The sequence below is a fragment of the Bos grunniens genome, chromosome 19 (genome assembly GCF_055505025.1).
Source record: "Bos grunniens cultivar Pamir isolate PY7600 chromosome 19, Bosgru_T2T1.0, whole genome shotgun sequence".
Classification (NCBI taxonomy): Eukaryota; Metazoa; Chordata; class Mammalia; order Artiodactyla; family Bovidae; genus Bos; species Bos grunniens.
In genome coordinates, this window is record NC_141183.1 from 55,461,841 (window position 1) to 55,485,643 (window position 23,803).

Below are 23,803 nucleotides of genomic sequence, written 5' to 3' on the forward strand. Positions count from 1 at the left end.
CTTAGCTGTGGCATATGGGATCTTAGTTCCCTGACCAGGGATCAAACCCAGGCCCCCCTGCATTGGGAGCATGGGGTCTTAGCCACTGGCCCACCAGGGAAGTCCCCAGGGTTTCTTTTTAAAGTAACAAAAATATTCTGGGACTAGACAGCAGTCACAGTTTTACAACTCTGTAAATGTACTAAATGCTACTATTTTACATTTTAAAATAGTTAGAATGGTAAATTTTATGTGCATTTTACCACAATATAGAAAGACAAATATTCACTATGGAGTCAGGATGTGGTTGTCCAGCCCCATCATCTGCAAATCAGGCAAACCTTTCCTGCCTAGTTCAGGCCATTGTTGCACTCTCTGTGGGTTACCACGGCAAACTCCTGCCTGGTCCCCTGTCCCCAGGGTTACCTTCTCCACTCCATCTTCAACCAACTTTCTGTGATGTCAAACTGAGCACAGCATTCCTTTGATTAAAAGCTTTTCGTTTAATCTCCACTGGGAAAGACCACACACTGCAGCCTTCACACTGCAGCCAGAGATGCTTCATGACCTGGCATCAGGTGCCCCTCTTCTTGTGTAGTTTCCACGGTGGGCATGCCCAGAGAAGGCAGGGACCACTGGGGTTCATGCATCCTTGGCATGGTCTCTCATGTACAGTAGATGCCCAGTAAATATTTGCTGAATGAATGAATCCAGCTCTTGCTATTTCCCCAAAACCCTGTATTCTAGCCAAACCAAATTTTCCAACTAGCCAGGCCAACCCATGTATCTGAGCCTTTGCACACATTGATCTCTCCAGTTAGACTGTTTTCTGACCCATCTGTCAATCTGGGCCAGCCCTGATTCTTCTTGCAGACTCAGTTCAAGCATGCATTCTGCCGTGACTGTCAATCACTCATTTCTCGGGTTCCCACAGACCCCTGGCCGGCCCTCCGTGGCAGCACTTAGCACTCGTCCTGGGAGCATTAATCTCCATGCTTGTCTCCGCTGCTGGATCATGGGGACTGAGGAACTCATCTTAAACATCCTTCTCCCCACCCTCCACGTGTGATGCGTAGGGGGAAATAAACAAATAAGTACTCGATAATTTGTCTTGCAGGGCACACCTGGGGAATTTTTTTTTTCCTTTGCCCAGGAGGAAACTATCTGAGTTAAACTGGAGATTGAGGGCAGCTGCCAGTGAATCTCTCCAAATCATTCTATTTTCTTTGTGGCAAAAGGCAAGAGGTAGAGGACTCAGAAATTGAAGTGGGTGCAAAAGTGGGCCATTGTAACAACGCGAGGGACATTTCACCCTCACCGAGCACCTCTCTTCCTGAAGGGTCCTGCCGTGCGCTGGCTGAACTGATCAGAAAGTGAGTGTCACCTGTTTCTTTGGGAAGGCCCCCTGCAGCCTGAGCAGCTGAGGACCACGCGTGAGGGTGAAATTCCAGGTCTCCTGTGCATCACTCTCTTTCTCACTTGGTCCCTTTTTGTCCACTCATGTCAGGAGGAATTGTTTATTATGACTCTTCTTATTGACCGTAGTCTTTTTAGTTTGGTTCAAATGTGCTCTGCGGTCTGCACTCTACTCAGCTCCTCATGTCTGCTGCAGGGTCCCTTTGATTAACGTGCCCTGCTCTCCCACTGTGCAGGGGGCTGGGGGTGCCTCTTTTGCCCAGGGCTTCCCTGGTAGCTCAGTTGGTGAAGAATCTGCCTGCAATGCAGGAGACCCTGGTTCTATTCCTGGGTGGGGAAGATCCGCTGGAGAAGGGATAAGCCACCTACTCCAGTATTCTTGGGCTTCCCTGGTGGCTCAGATGATAAAGAATCATCCCGCAGTGCAGGAGACCTGGGTTTGATCCCTGGGTCAGGAAGATCCCCTGGAGGAGGGCATGGCAACCCACTCCAGTATTCTTGCCTGGATAATCCATCCCCATGGGCAGAGGAGCCTGGAGGTTATAGTCCAGGGGGCTGCAAAGAGTCAGACAACTGAATGACTAAGCATACAGCTCTTCTAAGTCTTGGACCCAGAGTCACTTGGCACCCTGGGCTTCAAGGAAGGAAAAGGAGAAGTCTAGGAACATGTTGGTCCCAAAACAGAAGGGAGCGGAGCTGATATGGTTCTGTGCATCTGTTGAGTGAGGTCACTCAGTTCTGCCTTTCCTATGAGGCCGTGGTGTTACTGTTAAACAGGTGAGGAAACCAAGATGAAGCAAATCCCCCAGGTTACGCCCTTCCACGGTCAGTGCCAGGGCCGAAGTCCACATCCGGGTCTGCCCACCCCAGTGCCCGGCCACTCTCCCTTCTCCCACCCTGCACCTCTGGCTGTGAGAAAGGGCTGCCCCGTGGGCCAAGGGGAGGGGGAGCCAGCAGACACTTCAGGTGTCCAAGGGGCAGGTGCCCGAGGATCTGAGGAAGTGAAAAGGAAAGTGAAGTCGTGTCAGACTCTTTGCAACCTCGTGAACTGTAGCCCCGCAGGCTCCTCTGTCCGTGGGATTTCCCAGGCAAGAATACTGCAGTGGGTTGCCATTTCCTTCTCCAGGAGATCTTCCCAACCCAGAGATTGAACCCTGGTCGCCCGCATTGTAGGCAGACGCTTTACCATCTGAGCCACCAAGGAAGTCAAATGTAGATCTGAAGGAGAGTACCATTCAAATCCAAAGGGTCCTGCCGGCCATGCATTCCGTGGTGTTCTTCACATCAGGCTGTGTTTGGTGCTTCAGGTCTGGGCGTTTTGGAGCAGGGAATGCAGAGCACCCCAAGAAGCCAGCAGAAGAGAGGGATCGGCGGGGAGTTAGCAAAGGCGAGGCCCCTACCAGTAAGTGGACATGGACAAGGGCCAGGGTCCCGCTCCTGGAAATGGAGGTAGAAGTCAGATCGTCAGGCTTGATTAACCTTTCTCATGTGGACCATGTATCCCAGTGACAGAACCAAACCAGGAAGATAGGAGGGGCTCTCCTGCAGAGAGCGCTTCCCCGGGGGGAGAAACACAGGCAGAAACAAAACTGAAAAAATCAAATCAAATCATCAGATGGGACGGTCTAGCAGGATTACTCTTGCCTGGAAAATCCCATGGATGGAGGAGCCTGGTGGGCTGCAGTCCATGGGGTCGCTAAGAGTTGGACACGACTGAGCGACTTCACGTTCACTTTTCACTTTCATGCATTGGAGAAGGAAATGGCAACCCACTCCAGTGTTCTTGCCTGGAGAATCCCAGGGACGGGGGAGCCTGGAGGGCTGCCGTCTATGGGGTCGCACAGAGTTGGACACAACTGAAGCGACTTAGCAGCAGCAGCAGCAGGGATTGGGAAAGGCCTCCATCTGGTGGAATAGAGGCTGGAGACATCTCAGGAGAAGGGGCTCCTAACAGCTACCCAGCTCCACCAGGAGGCCCCTCAATGGGCTCTGATGTAGAACTCGGGTTAGCGTTTGCCCACTTACATTTTCATGCCTCTGCTTCTTGTTTTAAATTTTATTGAAGTACAGTTAATCTACAGTCTTCTGTTAATTTCTAGTTGTACAGCAAAATGATTCAGTTATACATACACATGCATTCTTTTCCATATTCTTTTGCCCTGTGGTTTATCACAGATATTGAATATAGTTCCCTGTGCTATACAGCAGGAGCTTGTTGCTCATCCGTTTTCTATATCATAGTTTGCATCTGCTAACCCCAGCCTCCCAGTTCTTCCCTCCCCCCGACCCGCCTCGGCAACCACGAGCCTGTTCTCTATGTCTGTGCGTCTGTTTCTGTTTCATAGATAAATTCATTTGTGTCATATTTTAGATTCCGCATATAAGTGAAAGCTTATGATATTTGTCTTCCTCTGTCTGACATTTCACTTGGTATGATAATCTCCAGGTCCGACTATGTTGCTGCAAAAGGCACTATTTCATTCTTCTTTTATGACTGAGGAGTGTGTGCATGCGTGCATGCTAAGTCACTTCAGTGTCCCACTCCAACGCTTAAGTGTCAACTCTTTGGGACCTCGTGAACCGTAGCCCGCCAGGCTTCTCTGTCCATGGGGATTCTCCAGGCAAGAGAATCCACTGGAGTGGGTTGCCATGCCCTCCTCCAGGGGATCTTCCCATACAGGAATGGAACTCGAGTCTCTTATGTCTCCTGCATTGGCAGGCAGGCTCTTTACCACTAGCGCCACCTGGGAAGCCCCAGTTGAAGAGTATGTTGCTGCTGCTGCTAAGTCACTTCAGTCGTGTCCGACTGTGCGACCCCATAGGCGGCAGCCCACCAGGCTCCCCCGTCCCTGGGATTCTCCAGGTATGAACACTGGAGTGGGTTGCCACTTCCTTCTCCAATGCATGGAAGTGAAAAGTGAAAGTGAAGTCACTCAGTCGTGTCCGACTCTTAGCGACCCCATGGACTGCAGCCAACCAGGCTCCTCCATCCATGGGATTTTCCAGGCAAGAGTACTGGAGTGGGGTGCCATTGCCTTCTCCAAGCTGAGGAGTATACCCTTGTCTGTATATATCACGTCTTGGAAGTAGGGCACGGGGCATGCTGGTGACATGAGGCCTTGGTCAGGCCAGAGGACTTAGTATTAACCACACCTGATGGTGCAGCAAGGGTTCAGGGATAGGAAGGTGGTCAAGACAGAAAATATTTTTATGATAAAGTTCTAACATGATGATGCTTCTGTAAGGTCCAGGCCACCTCCATGAGGTACAGACTTCCCTTGCCTGCCCTCCACCCCTGCAAACACTGTAAAAGATAGCGAATCTGTTCCTCTGTCTACCACATCCCTCCCTTCATGCAGACCACAGGGATCACTGACCGTGAAGGGGCGGGTACCTCGGCGGATCCAGGAGGGCAGGGGACAGTTGCACCCATCACACCGTCACGGCTGCTTGATCTCACCATTCTTTGCACAGCTTCATGTGTTAATGAAAATAACGGCCAGGGTGATTTTTCTTCCTAAGTTTTGAACTTGGGCTGATCTCTGTTTCTGTCCTATCATAGATGACAATGTCAGTGCACCACGCAGATATCCTTTGGCATATTTCTAAGGTGAAACTTACTCTCCCCTGTGGGGTCAGGCTGAAGCACCCTCTGCAGGGGCTTGCCTGAGTCTTCCTCCTGGCGTGGACTCCTCTCTTGCCCTGCCTTGTTCCCCCAGTCACCTATTAGTCTCCTCTGGGAGCACTTCTTTAAATAAACTACTTGCACAGGAATCTTCGTCTTAAGATCTGCCTCCTGGGAGCCCAACCTAAGACATTTAGGTTCAGAAGTATGGGCGAGAAGGCTGCAACTGTAATTGGTACCAGCCAGAACCTCGGCTGGCTTTCCCATAGCATCGCCAGATTTAGCAAGTAAAAGTTTGAATTTCAGATAAACAGGATGCTCAGTTAAAGTGAATTTCAGATTAAAAAAAACAAATCACTTTTCAGAATACGCATACCCCATGCAATATTTGGGATATACTTACACTAAAAACTGGACTTCCCGACTGGTGCTAGTGGTAAAGAACCTGCCTGCCAGTGCAGGACACTTAAGAGATGTGGCTTCAATCCCCTGAAAGAAGGCATGACAACATATTCTAGTATTCTTGCCTGGAGAATCCCATGGACAGAGGAGCCCAGCAGGCTACAGTTCATAGGGTCAGAAAGAGTCGGACACAACTGAAGTGACTTAGCATGCATGCGTGTATGAACTAAAAATTATTCATTTCTTATCTGAAATTCAAATTTAACTGGGTGTTCTGTATTTTATTTACATGGCAATCCTTAGAAAGAGTGCTTGGTATTTCGCCTTCACTGGTCTGTTCATCTAAGAAAAAACTTTTTAAATTACATTTATGACTATGTGGGTATAAAGATGAATGTAATTCAGGCTGGGCTTCCCTGGTAGCTCAGCTGGTAAAGAACCCACCTTCCATCCAGGAGACTCCAGTTCAATTCCTGGCTCGGGAAGATCCCCTGGAGAAGGGATAGGCTACCTACTCCAGGATTCTTGGGCTTCCTTGTTGGCTCAGATAGTAAAGAATTCGCCTGTAGTGCAGGAGACCTGGGTTGGATCCTTGGGTTGGGAAGATCCTCTGGAGGAGGGTACAGTAACCCTCTCCGGTATTCTTGCCTGGAGAATCCGCATGAACAGAGGAGACTGGTGGGCTGCAGTCCATGGGGTCTCAAAGAGTCAGACACGACTGAGCGACAAAGCACAGCAGCAGCATAATTCAGGCTGGATTCATTGTTATATACTCATTATCACACTCATTTTTCTTCCACACTAAAAAAGTTAAAGTTAAATATGTTCATGGATGTCTATAAGTATCATGGGCCCCAGGCACCATACCTACCATGCCTAATGGATAAGTCAGCATACGAAGTGCCTCAAATGCCACAATTAGACATAACTGGACATTCTTCACTGACCTTTGTTCAACCAAGACCTCTGGAATTAGACTGTGTCTCAGGAAACTAGTCCTAGTTGAGAGGATGGTGAAGAGGCCAAGAATTGAACTTTTGTACTCAGGGGAAGGCAGTCACCGTGACTGAGGTGGGCCACTAGTAGGGCTTTAGTAAGGGCAGCTGAAAGGCTCACTGATTTGAGGGTCTATATGCTATAATGTGGAGAAGGCAATGGCACCCCCTCCAGTACTCTTGCCTGGAAAATCCCATGGATGGAGGAGCCTGGTGGGCTGCAGTCCATGGGGTCGCTAGGAGTTGGACACGACTGAGCGACTTCACTTTCACTTTTCACTTTCATGCTTTGGAGAAGGAAATGGCAACCCACTCCAGTGTTCTTGCCTGGAGAATCCCAGGGACGGGGGAGCCTGGTGGGCTGCCGTCTATGGGGTCGCACAGAGTCAGACACGACTGAAGTGACTTAGCAGCAGCAGCAGCATGCTATACTGCTCAGCAGCTTTCCATCATGCAAAGGTGTGGCCTGCGCACAGCTTGAGTGGTGCGATGGACTTACCTAAAAGGTTCACAGCCCCTGCTGGGTGCACCACCTCCTTATGAAAACAGGCAGGGTGCCGTCACTCAGAGAACTATGACCTGGGCTCCCGGCATTGCTCAGTGCTCTTCCTCTCCTTGAGAAAGGTTTAAAGCCAGTGGTCCAGCACTCACAGTGTGCCTTTGAAAATAAAGCTTTATTGGACATGACCATGCCTATTCAGTTCCATGTTACTTATAGCCGCTTTTTTAAGAAAAATATTTATTTGTTTATTTGGCCGCGCCAGGTCTTACTTGTGGCACATGGGATCGTCTGCCTTTGTAAAATCTTTAGTTGCGGCATGCTGTTGTTTAGTTGCTAAGCCATGTCTGACTCTTTTCGACCCCACAGACTGTAGCCCGCCAGGCTCCTCTGTCCCTGGGATTTCCCAGGCAAGAATACTGGAGTGGGTTACCATTTCCTTCTCCAGGGGATCTTCCCCACCCAGGGGTCAAACCTGAGTCTCCTCATCAGCAGGCTGAGTCTTAACCACTGAGCCACGGATTGGGTGTAGCAGTCAGAATTTTTTTTTCTTTTTAGTTGCACATGTGGGATCCTAGTTTCAACATGTGGGATCTACTTCCCTGACCAGGGATTGGGCTCAGGTCCCCTGCTTTGGGAGCGCAAAGTCTTAGCCACTGGACCACCAGGGCAGTCCCCACTTTTAGCCGCTTTTGTGCAGAGCTGAATAGTGGCAACGGAGAACAAACGTCCCCCAAAGCCGATAATATTTACTTATCTGGCCTTTACAGGAAACGCTTGCCAACCCGTGCTCAAGGCTATGCGGAGATTCACAGGAGGAAGTCTTATGAGAAGCCCCTGTTTCTGCATACAGGAGATCTGAAATAAAGCCCTGACCCTCCGTGTTTGCTGGAGTGCACAATGCGGGCGCTGTATTCCCCTTCCCATGCCCACCAGTCTTAAGAAAAATCTACAAACTATCTCCAAGGAGATGGAAAGGGCTTATCTCTTCAGTTAAATTGGGAAAATACAGCGGAAAAATTTGCCCAGATGGTGTATGAATCCAAATGAGAAACACACCTCCAAAGAGCAGGGTGCATTGCTGGTGGGAGCATCCAGGGTTAGGAGAGGAGGAGGAGGAGGGATATTTGGGGAAAAGGATGTCAACGCTGTTCAGAAATTTTTGCCTGCCCTTTGCAATCACTTAAATAATCTGTGGTGTTCAGTGGGTATTTTACCTGACCTAATTAAAAATCAGATTGCTATTTTAACTGAGAAAAATAGGACTTTCAACTGTTTTAGAAAGAAGAAAAGAATAAACATTATCAAGACCATCTCTTAGAAGATTAGGACAAAAAAATCCAAGAGGAGAGGCTTCAAAGCTGTTTTTGTTTTCCCTGGCTTTGAAATACATAGACAGTCCTGATAATTTTATCTTCCTGGAAATATAGCAAATAAAGTCTATTTACTACTCCCGGGCAATTCCATACATAAATTAAAACACACACACACACACACATACACAAAGCACTTTAAACGAATTCTCCTGTGAGTCTCAAATCCATCATTTCTCTTCCTGTGGTGAGGGCTTTATGCCACAGATCAATGCAATTCGAAAGTTTTGGAGGTGATTTTGTTCTTCCTACCTTGCTATTTGATGAGTTTTCAGATGGCCATCTAAAGAACAGTTTACATGCTGTCTCTCATGGATCTCAGGGAGGCTGCAGAGGAGCTGACATATTGAGAAATGGTTAGCGGAGATATAAATATATTTTATCTCGTTTCTTTAAGTCAGCTTTTAAAGTTAGTTCAAACACACTACTTAGTGAATTCATGAAAATCTTTTTTTTAACTCTGAGAATATTTCTACTTCTCACCCTCACATTTAATAGGAGGGCTATTTTAGGAAGCATCATCTTTCCCAGTAACAAAGGCTTTCTAGGCACAAGCCATGCCACAAAAAGCATGTGGAAAGATGAGTTGATTCCCCTTAAAGTGTACTTTTGAATGTGTTGGATTTAAAAATGGGATAAGATATTCTGATTTCCCTAATTAGAGCTTTTTTCAGGCAGTCAGATATAAAGCAAGTCATTCTGCGGCCATAAAAGTCATCTGCTCTTGGTAGGACTTGCATTTACAAACAGTTTTGTATATAATTCATTCATTCTTTCTTTCTTTCTTTCAACAAAACAACTATCAAGCACTCTGTATTGTCCAGATCTTGTGCCAAACTTAGTAATACTGAGATTAAAGAAATAGTTCCTGCCACTGAGTCTGTGGAAGATGGACACAGAAAACAAAAAACCCCAACAATGACCATACGATGGAGCAAGTGTGTTGGTAGACCCTGAAGTTACCTCTGGAAACTGAAAGCACACGTCAGCAAGACTGACTGGCTGTCTGGTTGACTGATGGATACCCAAGCCTCGTTCCTAAAACAGACGTTATCAATATGGCCAATCAAATGGTATAGCAAAGAGCAAGTGCACAGATTAGGTAAAAGCTAAATCTCCTACTTTCTGCCAAAGCGGATAAATTTCTATCTCAACCCTTCCTAGAAGAGCAGATACAACACACCGATAGAGCTGAGATAGCTGCCTTTGCCAGGCCACAGAGATAAGATAGTTTGCCTTTACCCGCCACTGCCACCTTTTAAAAATATGTATATACCCCAGGAAGACACTGCAGGTCCCAAAGCCCTGCAAGTGAAATAGCCAGTTCACATGTGACCAGGTTTCCGTGATCCCTAACTGCATCAGTTGAAATGCTTTTGGCTGCAAGTAACTGAATATCTGATTAATGAGGCTTAAACAACAGGGCATCATTTTCCTTACATAACAATAAATCCAGAGGTGTGAATTCCAAATGAGGGGCAAGGGTGATATTCAAAACACTGAACAATCAACATGCCACAGACCATGGCAAACCAGAACTGGTGCCCAACCAATCCGAACAAACCCCAGCTGTGAACATCGGCGGCGGCTGCATCGCCACATCTGGCTGAATTCCATCCCTGCTTCCAGGTTGGCCCTGCAGTTCAGTGGTGTCAGAGCTTGGGTTACCCTCCAGAGCTTCTCTGGGCCTTCCCTTTGTGGTGAGAGGTAGATTGCCATGCCTCCAGACATCACTTCCTCCCCTAACAGTGAAATCGACAAACAGGAAGGAAGGGATGAAGGTTGCTCCTGGGGTTCTCTCTTTGTATTAGGGAGACATCTCCCCGCCCCCAGAAGCCATCAGTCAATTTCCTCTTAAGTGCTATTAGCCAATTAGAGATACCAAGGGAACATTTCATGCAAAGATGGGCACAATGAAGGACAGAAATGACAAGGACCCAACAGAAGCAGAAGACGTTAAGAAGAGGTGGCAAGAATACACGGAAGAACTGTACAAAAGAGATCTTCTTGACCCAGATAACCACGATGGTGTGATCACTCACCTAGACATCCAGGAGTCTGAAGTCAGGTGGGCCTTCGGAAGCATCACTAGGAGCAAAGCTAGTCGAGGTGATGGAATTCCAGTTGAGCTACTTAAAATCCTAAAAAATGATGCTGTTAAATATGCCAGCAAATATGCCAGCTGTTAAATATGCTCAATATGCCAGCAAATTTGGAAAACTCAGCAGTGGCCACAGGACTGGAAAAGGTCAGTTTTCATTCCAATCCCAAAGAAAGGCAATGCCAAAGAATGCTCAAACTACCACACAATTGCACTCATCTCACACGCTAGCAAAGTAACACTCAAAATTCTCCAAGCGAGGCTTCAACAGTATCTGAACCGAGAACTTCCAGATGTTCAAGCTGGATTTAGAGACGGCAGAGGAACCAGAGATCAAATTGCCAACACCCATTGGATCATAGAAAAAGCAAGACAGTTCAGAAAAACATCTACTTCTGCTTTATTGACTATGCCAAAGCCTTTGACTGTGTGGATCACAACAAACTGTGGAAAATTCTTAAAGAGATGGGAATACCAGACCACCTGACCTGCTTCATGAGAAATCTGTATACAGGTCAAGAAGCAACAGTTAGATCCAGTCATGGAACAACAGACTGGTTCCGAATTGGGAAAGGAGTATGTCAAGCCTGTATATTGTCACCTTGTTTATTTAACTTGTTTATTTAACTTATATGAGTACATCACTCAAAATGCCGTGCTGGATGAAGCACAAGCTGGAATCAAATATCAATAACCTCAGATATGTAGATGACACCACGCTTATGGCAGAAAGTAAAGAGGAACTGAAAAGCCTCTTGATGAAAGTGAAAGAGGAGAGTTAAAAAGCTGGCTTAAAATTCAGTGTTCAGAAAACTAAGATCATGGCATCTGGTCCCATCACTTCACAGCAAATAGATGGGGCAACAATGGAAACAGTGACAGATTTTACTTTCTTGGACTCCAAAATCACTGCAGATTGTGACTGCAGCCTTGAAATTAAAAGATGTTTGCTTCTTGGAAGAAAAGTTATGACCAGCCTAGATAGCATATTCCAAAGCAGAGACGTTACTTTGCCAACAAAGATACATCTAGTTAAAGCTATGGTTTTTCCAGTAGTCATGTGTGGATGTGAGAGCTGGACCATAGAGAAAGCTGAGCACCGAAGAATTGATGCTTTTAAACTGTAGTGTTGGAAAAGACTCTTGAGAGTCCCTTGGACTGCAAGGAGATCCAACCAGTCCATCCTAAAGGAGATCAGTCCTGAATATTCATTGGAAGAACTGATGCTAAAGCTGAAACTCCAATACTTTGGCCACCTGATGCAAAGAGCTGACTTATTGGTAAAGACCTTGATGCTGGGAGTGATTGGGGGCAGGAGGAGAAGGGGATGACAGAGGATGAGATGGTTGGATGGCGTCACCAACTCAATGGACATGAGTTTGAGCAAGCTCTGGGAGTTAGTAAAGGACAGGGAAGCCTGGCATGCTGCAGTCCATGGGGTCACAAAGAGTCAGGCACGACTGAGTGACTGAACTGAACTGAACTGACTATTGGCCAGAAGGTGGGTCACATGCCCAGCCTTAAACCAATAACACGCAGGAGAAGGTGCTGTAGTGGTTAGCTCAGACCAATCCATCCTTTAGTCTCTGGATCTTAGAGGGTTCCACCTTGCCAAAACACATTCCACCTGTACTGAAATCAAATCAGGGTTCCATTGGCTGGGAAGGAAGCAGAATGTGGGAGGCGGTGAGGAATAACATTTAGGCTGGCAACCAACCATGTCTGCCAAGCTGACATTTTGGTGAAAAGCAACTTTCCATTTTTCCATAGGGTCACCCTGGCGCGAGGGTAGGGTGACTGGAGAATCCAGCCATTCCACCAATGCTTCTCTTTTCCCTCTAGATAGAGGCATCACTGACCTGTGCAGGTGACCCTAGAAATCTTCAAGGTCGTTACTGAAGACCAACTCATACATCCAAGTTGAACGCTTGAAAGCCCGGATCTCAGTAACTGTAGACAGGCACCACGGTTCTCTACTGTTCTTAGTAGGTCACGTTTGTGCCCTAGATTTATGAAGCTTGATTTATAGCCCTTATGTTACTCTTCCTATCTATTCTTTTTGTGCAGCATCTTAGGAAGTCATCAGGAACCCATGAAACTACAGAGCAGACATACTGTGATCGGTGTTTCCAAAAAAGAAGACTTGGGTCAAATCTTTTTTTCAAAAAGAAAAAATAAAGAGTCTTGATTTTATGGTTTCCCTTTCTGTGAAATGCATGAAGCGCTCAAAAGCGACTGAGAGAATTCCTAGGCAACGTTTTGAATGCGGGAAACTTTTTGGTCCTACAATCGCTTCCTTTTAGGGACATGGCCTCAATGAGGCCAAGGCTATGGTCTGATTTCCCTATGAGTCTAGTCGCCGCACACAGAGATGGCTTCGGTTCCAGGGCATACATCACATGCATAGCCTGGGTCAGCCATGGTACAAACACACTCAATCCATTTGTTTAGGCTGATTATAAACATGGCCTTAATTTTCACATCTGCCTCTAGCTACAGCATTGATAATATGACATTGCAGCTCCTCCCATCAAGAGGTGAAATTGGTGGCCCCAGTCTTTGATTCCAGGCTGACTCTGTGACTTGCTTTGGTAAACAGAAGGTAGTACAAATTTCCACTGAACCAGGTCTGTGTCTAGGCTTTAAAACCTTCCCCACTTCTGCTCATTCTATGAGACTAAGCCTAGGCTCGTCTGCTGGAGGATGAGAGATTCAGGGCTCAGTCACCCCCACTGCTGTAGCCAAAAGCCAGTTGATGTGAATGAAGCCATCCTAGACCAATTGGGGCCAATCATCCCACCAGCTGACAAGAGAGTAACAAGCAAGGCAAGCCATGATCAGCTAAGGCTAGTGTGGGATGGTCTGTTACACAACAATAGCTAACAAAGACCCCATCAGCTATGGAGGTGACCTGAGCCTCTTCCCAACTCATCCTCACTTTGAGAGAAAGTGCCTGAAATACCAGGAACTGGGCAACTCCTCTCCTCTATGCCAGGACGGCATGCGGTGAGAGATCAGATCAGATCAGTCCCTCAGTCGTGTCCGACTCTTTGCGACCCCATGAATCGCAGCACGCCAGGCCTCCTTGTCCATCACCAACTCCTGGAGTTCACTCAGACTCACGTCCATCGAGTCAGTGATGCCATCCAGCCATCTCATCCTCTGTCCCCTTCTCCTCTTGCCCCCAATCCCTCCCAGCATCAGAGTCTTTTCCAGTGAGTCAACTCTTCACATGAGGTGGCCAAAGTACTGGAGTTTTAGCTTTAGCATCATTCCTTCCAAAGAAATCCCAGGGCTGATCTCCTTCAGAATGGACTGGTTGGATCTCCTTGCAGTCCAAGGGACTCTCAAGAGTCTTCTCCAACACCACAGTTCAAAAGCATCAATTCTTTGGCGCTCAGCCTTCTTCACAGTCCAACTCTCACATCCATACATGACCACAGGAAAAACCGTAGCCTTGACTAGACGAACCTTTGTTGGCAAAGTAACGTCTCTGCTTTTGAATATGCTATCTAGGTTGGTCATAACTTTCTTTCCAAGGAGTAAGTGGTGAGAAGTCCTGCTCAAATTCTGGCATGTGATATTGGAGTTTGTTATACCTTTATGAATCCCACAAGCTCCAAAGAAATCCATGTCTCCAATCTGGATTAACTTCTTTTTAATTTTTTAAATGTATTTATTTGGCTGCTCTAGGTCTTAGCTGTGGCATACGGGGTCTAGTTCCCGGACTAGGGATTGAACCCAGGCCCCCTGCGATGGAAATGTGGAGGTTCAGCCACTGGACCGCCAGGGAAGACCCTGAATTGACTTCTTAGTACCACTGAACACCATTCTGTTAAATCTGTTCCTGGTTACAGATTTACAGAAGAGATTAATCCTTGAGTTCAGGGTGGGGTGCTGTTCAGGGGAAGCAGTCTCGGTTCTCTAGGACTCTGTGGTTCATCTTGTTGTCAAGACTCTAGACACCTCTTAGCATCTGACTTTTCAAGCCATTTCAGAAATCTTGATCTAAATCGAAACTAAGATATGATGCCCCAGGCGGCCTAAGGCATCCACATCTCCCATGGGTGATGTACCAACACTGCCTTCCCTACCACGCAGACAGCAACCCAAGCACCCCAAGAGGTTCATCAGCTGTGGGTGCTTCAGCAGCCATCCTTGGCACCCTCTTGTTTTACCCTTTCGGGCCACTAAGTTTTCTCCCCATTTCTGATGCCAGGCCTTCACCTCCAACTTGTACCGCTCAGAATGACAAGGGAGGAAGACTTCCCTTCCCTTCCCTTCCCCTTCTTTATCAGGGAGAAGAGTCTTTATCAGGAAGCCACATGACCCCTCTTACTTATGTTTCATTTTTGGCCGCGCTGGGTGTTTGTGGCTGCACGCGGGCCTTCTCTAGTTGCGGCAAACAGGAGCTGCTCTTCGTGGTGGTGTGTGGTCTCAGCGCGGTGGCTCCTCTTGTTGCATGCATGGACTCTAGGCACACAGGCTGCGGGAGCGGTGGCACGCAGACTTAGTGACCCCAAGGCATGCGGGATGTTCCGGGAGCAGAGATTGAACCCGTGCCCCCTGCATTGGCAGGCGGATTCCTTACCACTGGGCCACCAGAGAAGCCTCACACAATCCCTCTTTTAAAAGGAACTTCCAAGAGGAGCAGGAGGTAATAAATCAGCTCTTGAGAAGCAGAGCTTTTGAGTGTGCTTTGGTCAAAACCAACTTTTTTTCCTCATTAACGAGTCCCCAAATTATAATCTGGAGATCTAGGAATCCACTTACGGAAAAGCTCAGGTCCAAAAACTTCCAAGATAAAAATGAACCTTCTAGTCTATGGGACCTTCAGTGATTTTCTCTGCTTCCCCTGGCCTCCCACCATCAACCGATACTTGTACAATTTTCTTGTTCACATCCAGAAGCAAGTTCAAGGAGTTCCTTTCTTCTCCCTTTTGCATTTGTTTCCCACCTCCTCCCTTCCCCTGCTGAAGTCCTGGGTAAAAATCCATGAGGGGCCCTTGAATGGTTAGGCTTATACCAATGTAAGGGTTTTGGATGATTTTTTTTCCCTCCTCCTGAAAGGGGCCCTTGAAAAAGTTTTGCTCTCTCCCAGGGAGCCAGCTGGGACAGCTTGAGTTTCCTGGAGAAGGTGGCCATTCTGCCAAGCCTGTAAGTGTGAAGCAGAGAGTCTGTGTGCTCCTGGATAATGGGGACCCTGTTCTGCTAACTACACACCCCTGAGATCCGAATCTAGCAAGAAGTCTAGAATTCCTGCACGAAGGTGAGACTGAGGATCACCTCCCCCGGCACTAGGAAACAGATTATTCAGGCCTCCAGTTCTGCAAGGATGGAGCCTTTACACTGAACATTAATTTTTACATCCAGTTTACCAGCAAGTTAGGCATTGACAGTTAAGGTTCTTCTTCCTTTTTTTCCTAAAGCTTGGTAAATTTGGGGTCTGAAGGATCCTTATTTTGTGATAAATCAGACTCCAAAGGTAACAGTCAGAAACCTGGTACCCTGTGCCGCTCCATCTAAAAACAGAATTAAATGAGAAAAGCCTGAGTAGGAGCCCAGTGCCCTCTGCACTTCGGCCAAGATGCCAAGGAGACTGAGACCATCTCATGCAGCAGCTACTTGCAGTAAAATGAGTAACAAATACAGTCCTGAGTTTAAAATCAGGCTCTGTTCCCCTTACAGTCTGTACAGTTCTGGGAAGGTGACCTAATCTATGTCCTCATCACTTTCTAGGAAAACAGAGTTAATTCGAAGTCCAGGGTGTTGATTACATACTAGATGGCATGATTCATTGTGGAGTAAAATCCATTTTGGACCAAACACCAGCCGCTAGGATTATGTTTGACAATTTTTTCCAGTCTGAATAGACTGGGTTATGTGTTCAGAAATGACTCCTAAATCTCAGGGATTTGCAAGATTCAGTTTCTGCCCACACACCTGGTCCACGGTGGGGTAGCCACGGCTCTGCGTCCCTTGCCTCGGGACCTGGGCTGTCAGAGCATGTCCCATGCGGGGCGTTGCTGGGGTCGTGGGAACAGAAAGGACAAATGGTACAGCAACACAGCGGCCTCTCAGAGCTTCTCTCAGGAGTGGCAGAGGTCTCTTCTGCTAAGTTTTCATTGGCCGAAGCAGTCACATGGCTATGCCTGTCCTCAGTAAACTGGGACTATGGCAACCCACTCCAGTATTCTTGCCTGGAGAATCCTGTGGACAGAGGAGCCTGGTGGGTTGCCGTCTATGAGGTCGCACAGAGTCGGACACGACTGAAACGACTTAGCGTGCATGCATTGGAGAGGGAAATGGCAACCCACTCCAGTATTCTTGCCTGCAGAATCCCAGGGACAGAGGAGCCTGGTGGGCTGCCGTCTATGAGGTCGCACAGAGTCGGACACGACTGAAGCGACTTAGCGTGCGTACATGCATGCATATAATCCTCCCACAGGGCCAAACGGAAGAGTCTAATCTATCACTGCTGCATGTAACAGAAAATCCCAAATACCAGAGGCAGGTAGGAAGGCTGTTTCTCTCTCTTGTAAAATAAGAACCAAAATAGGTCATCTTGGGTTAACAAGGAAGTTAATCCTTGGGGACCCACACTTTCTGTACTTCCTACCATCATTAGTTGGCATGTTATTTTCACATAATAGGGGAGAAACGTGTGTTCTTTTAGGAATGAAAGGAAAGAGTGAGTCCCCTAACTGCATTTAGGAGTGGGCAGGAGAAACCCTGAGCTGAGCAGATGAGAAACAGAATGAATGGGAACTCAACCCAACCAGTCAGTTAGGGAACATAAAAAGAAGAAACAGCAACATAAAAAAATCAACATACAATGAAAGCAGTAAAAGCACGCAATAGACTTTGACCCCAAACAGGTCCACCCGGGAGCCTCAGCGCTCAGAAGGGAACGGCAGCCGGAGCCAGACTGCACCTTTACTGGTAAAACTGGCAAGGTCTGGGGGTGACTGCATCTTCGTCCTTCCCAAAGTCTCTCGTGGATCCACGCGTTGCTGTGTCAGAGCCTTCCTCAAGTACTTTTCACCGATGGGGATGTGAGTGATACCCTGGACATCTGCTCATACCTTTTGTTTCGGCTTCCTGTATCTTCGTAAATGTCCTTATTAATTTTGGCTAAAGCTGGTGCCTGCCTCTGTTCCACTTGGCACACGTTCTGTTAGTCGGACCGACCTGCTCGGGAGGGTCCAGGGACCCAGTCCATGGCTCCAGCTGGGGCCTGGGCTCTGAGAGGTCACATGCGGACAGCCGTGCAGGAATCTTCTCATCTTTGAGGGAGGCCTGGGGGGGGGATGCTCCTACCACCCCCCCACTCCACCCCCCGTGCTCTCCGATGCTGCTCTCTGGCCTCCTACATGTTCCCAGAGAGAAAACCCCCTCCCCCATCTCCCAAAGGCTAGAGCCTCACCTGCAGGAAGTTCTGCCTTGGGAAAGCAGGTAGACTGGATGGGGCACAGCAGGGGGACAGCCCTGTCCAGGTGTCTCCTACACAAGGGACATTTTTGAACAGGTAAGTGCCTTGTCCTTTCAATGTGCACTTAGAAGCAGGGACCAAATGTTCTATGTCTCCTGCAAAGAGATGAATCAGAGTCGTTCTTATCTCGAGGCAGCTGGCAGAGTGTCCCCACGGCCACCCCAAGGCTGCGCAGGCGGACTCCCAGACACTAGCACCAGCCTGTGCCTCTGTATTCAGGAGGTCACGGCTGTTCCTTCTGCTTCTTTGGGAAGTATGATCAGTAAAGGCGATCCCACGGCCATCAGGATGGTGCCAGCTCAGCACGAGGGCAGGCCTGCCCTGGGTGACCCTTGCGGGGCCCTCAGCTTCCGTGGGAACTAGGGAAGGTTTCCAGTGTCCTCCAAGGCTGGGGCAGAGCTCGAAGACACCTTCTTCCATCCTCGCATGGCAGGCTGGGCACACACTGGTCAAGCAGGAAGAGGAAACTTCCGGCTTGATTAGTCCTATACGGGAGGGTTGCCCTTTATCTTCAGACTAATTATGCAGGCAGCCCTGTCCTGCTATATTGACTTTTTAAGGACATGCTCAACGAAGCGGAGAAACTGAAAGTGTCTAGCAGATGTGGCACCCCTCCAAGTGCATGTGGCCTGTGGGCTGTCCTTGAAACCCCAGCACTGAAAGTCAAGGTGAAATGTGCCTGGAAGCCCAGCACAGACTCAACTAAACACCATCATTAGGTTCACATCTCAGACTGCATCCCACTGTACAAAGTCACAAGAGCACATTTCTGCCAGGACCAATCCTTGAATATTCTACCTCAATCCCAACCCAAAGTCTCTGCTTTCCTAGAAATGTCACAAGGCCAGAGGGCTCCACATGCTTCTTGCTGACCCTCCTTTCAGATAAGCAGGCGATTGTTCCAAGGTCCCCTGCTTCTCAACCTTGTGACAGGAAGAAGCCCAGGATTCCCATGTTCTGATCCTTTTCAAGGAATGTAGGCAGGAACTCTCTGGAAAGCAACTCTGCAGGGAGATCCATATACCAGAGCCCAAGGACCTGCTGCAAAAATGGATGGGCCAGTTAACCAAATGGGCTGCAGATGAGTTTTCTATGCCGTGGAACAAATCACCACAAACGTAGTGACTAGAAACATCATGCTTTTATCTCACAGTTCCTTGGGTCAGAAGTCAGGCATGGCTTAGCTGGGTCCTCTGCTCAGGGTCTCACGAGGCTGAAATCCAAGTCTCCCCACCAAGGCATGTTCTCATCTGCAGGCTCAACTAAGAAATAATTTGCTCCCCAACTCCTGCAGGTTGTTGGCAGTATGCATTTCTTTTCTGCTTCATGAACCTCTTACTGGCTGTCGATTGAAGGAACCCTGAAGTCACAGAGGCCACCCACAGTTCCCTGTCATGTGGCCCTCTCCACAGGAAGTTCACGGCAGGATACTTGCTTCTGCAAGGCCATCAGGAGACGCTCTTGCTCCAGCTGGCTAAGACACTCATATATTATTGAGTATAACTTTGAGAGTGACATCTATCACCTTTGCATTTTCTATGCATCAGAAGCAACTGGCAGGTTCTGTCCACCTTCAAGGAGAAGGATTATGCAAAGATGTGACTCCTTGGAGGTCACTGGAGGGTGGATCCACCACCACTGCCCACAGATCTGCTTGGGTTTGTATTTTACCTCCTCCACTAACAAGTTAGGTGGCCTCAACCAAGTTACTTAGCCATCTCAGCCCCAGGTCCCTCATTTGTAAAATGGGAGTAAAACCCATAGAGTCTGGGCAAGATCAAATATTCCATCCTAAGTATTTCACAGAGTGCCTGGCATATAATAAACTTTCAAATGTTAGTTATGATGATGGTGGTGGTAGTGATCAATATCAATATTACTGGCACTGACTCCCAGATCTGCCTTGGATATTAAGAAGCAGAAAGGTAACTCTGTCTCTGATTACATCCATCCTGGTTGCAAAACCCTCTGTCAAGACCAGGTGCACATCACTGCCTGCTCCAGAAATCTCAAGAGAGATCAGTTTCAACCATGGCTGGGAGCAGGGGCGTCATGGGATGCCAGGCAATGGTACCAACCTCCCAGCCACTGGAAATCCGTTCACCAATTAGCATGCTCAGAGGATGTAAGAGATTCTGTGCTGCTGAGATCAAGGGGTGAGTGGCCTCTCTGGATCCCATGGAATAGGACACATTGAACATCTCTCCCAGCGGGCCACGTCTAATGCCTCACCTGCATCCTGCAGAGGAGAGCTCTCCTGTATCCTATTCATCCCTGCCTCAATAACTCTAATGCCTGTTCACACAAAATAACAATAGCCAAGTTTATTATCACTAAGAATCCCGTAAATTCCATGAGAATTTTTAAATATCAAGTAAAATACACATTCAACCCCAACATCACTGCAACCACATAAACACAACCATCAAGCACAGAAGTCAAAAATAATAATACTTATAATAACTCACACCAGTAATAACGGCAATAACCTACAATGAATTTTTCAAGTTTGGTAACACTGTGATCTCACATTGGCTCACGGAGGGAGGTATTCTCCTGGCCAGGTCCCTTTCTGAGTAATGCATCGTGGGAACTCAGTTGCTCCAGTGATGCAGTCAGGTGATGCCTCATCTGCACACCATTGCCCTGAAGGAAGCTGGGAGGCCTGACTCAACCCTGGCCTCTCAGTGCTATGGCATGCCTGTGCAAGGAACACATACTGGACACTTAGACCCTCTGAATTTTTTCGTAGGAAACTTTGGGAAATTTTGAGCTATTTATTTCTCAGGGAGGTAAAAAATATTTTTTTTAATTATTTTCCTTTTCTGAACAGCTGCACTGTGACTGGAACTTGAGGAGGTGGCTGTTTTGAGACTCATGGGCTTAGGAAAAAACCCTTGCTTTATTTCAAAGATGGAAATGATCCTTCAATAATATCCAGGAGAATTGGATGGGAGATAGTCATCAGCTCTGTCGGAATCTGTAGGCAGCTCTATCGTAGGAAGGGCTAAAGGTCTTCAGTCTATTTAGCTTTCCATTTGGGGAAATTTCCTCCAGAGGATTTTCTTTAGATCTGTAAAGCTCTGTGTTTATGAGGCGTGGCGCCATATACTAAATAAGCCAGGATACACAGATGAGGGCTGCAGTTTAAGTTTCTGACTAGAAAACCCCATCTCTCCGTCCTTCATTGTTTTGTTTAGCAAACGCTATGAGCACTTCCCATAGTTCTGGCCACGTGCTAGCCTTTGGGGATAAAACCACAAGGCCTTGGTGGAAATAAATATGGCTCCTGTCCTGTCTGTCCACTCTTAGAGGATAAAGACATGTCATTCCCAATATGATGTGATAAGAGGTAAACCCAGCAACCCGCAGAGCACTAGATTAAGCACAAAGAAGGGAGGGACACCCAGCCCAGCTTGGAAGAGGGACAGAGTAAGGCTTTCCACCACAAGTTCAAAAGGATAATCAGCACGTAGGCGTGGAGTCCGAGGCAGTATTTCCTGGCGGAGGGGACAAAGTGAAAAGTCTCTTAAGCCTGAGAAAGCAAGACATGGGGGAACTGGAGGCCGTTCTGAGGAGCTGGGGAATAAAGATGGGGAATGGAAAAGGAATCCTCTGGAGGGGCGCAGGACCACCTCACCGTCCTTTCTGGGAAAGCAGCTTCACAGTGCAGCCTCTAAAAGCCATAAGAAAACAAACCATTCAGCAGTTGTGAAGAGCCTGGACTGAGGGCTAAGGGTAAAGTTAACTTTTAAAGCAGAGCATTCCTTTATTTTTACATCATTAAGCTTTAAATCTTTCTGTTTTTATATGCTTGTTTGAACAAATTCAAACAATACAAAACTACATGAACTAAAAAGAGAATCTCCAGCAGAAATCCCTGTTAATAATTTATTGTCTTTCCTAACAGACTTTTTCTGTATGCATATACCAACATATATCTGTATATCATTGTTGATACTATTATTATTATATATCATTGTTATTATTATTAAATGGAGTATGTTCTAAGCCCTTTACATGCATTCTTATTTCATCCTGACGTCAGCAGTAAGTAATTATCCCCATCTCAGAGACAGAGAAACTGAGACCCAGAGAGACAAGGTAACTTGCTTATGTTTATACAAGTGATAAGAGGCAAAGCTAGGATACAACCAGGCAGTGTTAAAGTTTGTGCATCTAATTACTACTCTCTAGTATGTGTTTGCATGCTACGCTAAGTCACTTCAGTCGTTTCTGACTCTGTGCAACCCCATAGACAGCAGCCCACCAGGCTCCCCCGTCCCTGGGATTCTCCAGGCAAGAACACCGGAGTGGGCTGCCATTTCCTTCTCCAATGCATGAAAGTGAAAAGTGAAAGTGAAGTCGCTCAGTCGTGTCTGACTCTTAGTGACCCCATGGATTGCAGCCCACCAGGCTCCTCCATCTATGGGATTTTCCAAGCAAGAGTACTGGAGTACACACACACAAACATACATACATACTGCCGCTGCTGCTGCTAAGTCACTTCAGTCGTGTCCGACTCCGTGCGACCCCATAGACGGCAGCCCATCAGGCTCCACCGTCCCTGGGATTCTCCAGGCAAGAACACTGGAGCGGGTTGCCATTTATGTTTGGTATTTTACCAAATTGGATCATGGTATCCATATTGATCATTTTCACTTAAAATAGATCGTAATTTAGGGGCTTCTCTGGTGGTCCAGTGGCTAGGCCTCTGCACTCCCAATGCAGGGGGCCCAGGTTTGATTGCTGGTCAGGGAACTTGATCCCACACTCCACAGTGAACATCAAAGTTCCTGCATGCCACAACTAAGACCCAGAACAGCCAAAGAAAGAAAGAAATACTTTTTGAAAAACACATCTTAATTTAAAATTGAGCACAGGATTTGAACAGACATTTCCTGAAAAAACATCCAATAAGCACGTGAAAAGATGCCCAATGTCAATGGTCATTAGAAAAATGCAAATCAAAATCACAATGAGATATCACTTCACGCCCACCAGGACAGCTACAATTTTTTTAGTGGAAAATATCAAGTGTTGAAAAGGATGTGGAGAAACTGGAACACTTGTACATGGCCAACGGGAATGTAAAATGGTTCAGCCACTGTGGAAAATAATTTGGCAGTTCCTCAAAAAAGTTAAACATTAGATTTACCGTATGATCTAGCAATTTCACTTCTTGGTGTATAGTCAAACAAATTACAAAGAGATACTCAAACAAATGCATGTATACACATGTTCATAGTAGCATTATTCACATAATTCAGGTAGAATATTCAGTTGGTGTCCCCAGAAAAGTTTTGTGTCAGAAAAGTGGGACAAAATTAGCCTAAGAATAAATGTTGCTTTGGGCCTGCCTGACGAAGCTTAAGAACAAACCTAAAAGAATCAGACTGGGTCTAAGTAACTTAACCATATCCCAGAACAAAGGTCAAGAATATTTATAGGCATAGAAAAATGGGTAGTAATTTTTCATTACATTCTTGGTATTACGATCGATGTAACATAGGGTTTTCAAGTCTTTTGCTACAGTGTTAAATTTTATTTTAGCAGGCTGTTACATTTTTGCTGGGTCACCTTGGCCTTGTTGACGCTTGGTTTGGGTCTTTGCTAAGGTGGGTCTATTTTGGCCTTTCCCTTAATCCTACAATATTTTGATTACTCCTGGGCCACGGTCCTTATCCCTGAAACAGTCTTCCTGGGCTCTCCATTGAATGCCCTGTGTTTCTCCACTCTAGCTGAGTCAGCACTCCAATACTGGGTCCTCCAGGATTCTCAAGTCTCGGAAAGCTCTGACTCTCAGCCCCCAGCAGCCTTGCGAATGGTCACCCTGGGGATAGGCAGCTTAGCATAGCAGTTGTCTGGGTCCCTGAAGGGAACCCCTTTATAGATTTCTGGGATCCCTTTCTATAGTTTTC

The 23,803-nt window shown here is 47.0% G+C and overlaps 1 long non-coding RNA gene across 1 annotated transcript; it reads left to right on the top strand.

Annotated features, from left to right (window-relative positions):
* The first annotated feature begins 1,207 nt into the window (after positions 1-1,207).
* Positions 1,208-8,158, top strand: LOC147352747 (uncharacterized). Its single transcript, XR_015148418.1, has 2 exons — positions 1,208-1,352; positions 7,687-8,158. It is a non-coding gene; the product is annotated as an uncharacterized LOC147352747 (long non-coding RNA).
* Positions 8,159-23,803: the final 15,645 nt, after the last annotated feature.